This window comes from Chrysochloris asiatica, unplaced genomic scaffold (genome assembly GCF_000296735.1).
Source record: "Chrysochloris asiatica unplaced genomic scaffold, ChrAsi1.0 scaffold00077, whole genome shotgun sequence".
Lineage (NCBI taxonomy): Eukaryota > Metazoa > Chordata > Mammalia > Afrosoricida > Chrysochloridae > Chrysochloris > Chrysochloris asiatica.
The window spans coordinates 13,648,509-13,649,411 of record NW_006408595.1 but is presented as its reverse complement, the minus strand read 5'-3'; positions in this window follow the sequence as shown (position 1 = coordinate 13,649,411).

Sequence of the window (903 nt, the reverse complement as noted above, 5' to 3'; positions counted from 1 at the left end):
AAAGGTCAAAATGGATGTCAGAAGAGACACTGAAACTTGCTTTCCAGTGTAGAGATGCTAAAGCAAATGGAACAAATGAGGATGTAGGAACAGAAAGTTTCAAAGGCCATCTCGAGAAGACAAAGTCAAATATGACAATGAAATGTGCCAAGATCTGGAGTCAGAAAACCAAAAGTGAAGAACACACTCATCATTTCTCAAGCTGGGGGAACTGAAGAAATAATCAAGCCTCAACTTTTGTTATTGAAGGCTTCTCTGGGCAAATTATTGAATGATGCAGAAAGCATCAAAAGATGATGGAAAGAATACACAGAGTCACTGTACCAAAAGGAAATGGTTGATGGTCAACCATTTCAAGAGGTAGCATATGATCAAGAGCTAATGATGCTGAAGGAAGAAGTCCAAGGTGTATTGGAGGAATTGACAAAGAACAAGGCAGCAGGAATTGATGGAACAAAAATTGAAATCTTGAAAGAAAGTGCAGCGGCACTGGAGGCACTCACTTATCTATGCCAAGAAATTTGGAAGACAACTATCTGGCTAACTGATTGGAAGAGTATTTGTGCCCATTACAAAGAAAGGTGACCCAACGGAATGTGGAAATCATTGGACAATATCTTTGCTAGCCCATGTGAGCAAAGTTTTACTAAAGGTAATACAGAAACAGTTGCAATCATACATTGATAGAAAACTTCCAGACATTCAAGTTGGAATCAGAAGAGGATGTGGAATGAGGGATAGCATGGCTGATGCCCAATGGATCTTGGCTGAAAGCAGAGAATACCAGAAAGATGTTTACCTGTGTTTATTGACCACAGCCTTTGGTATGGATTGCATCAATGTAAGGAAACACGAAAATCTCATCACCACTGGACCAATAATCAACGTTCTTTTCAATGGAGA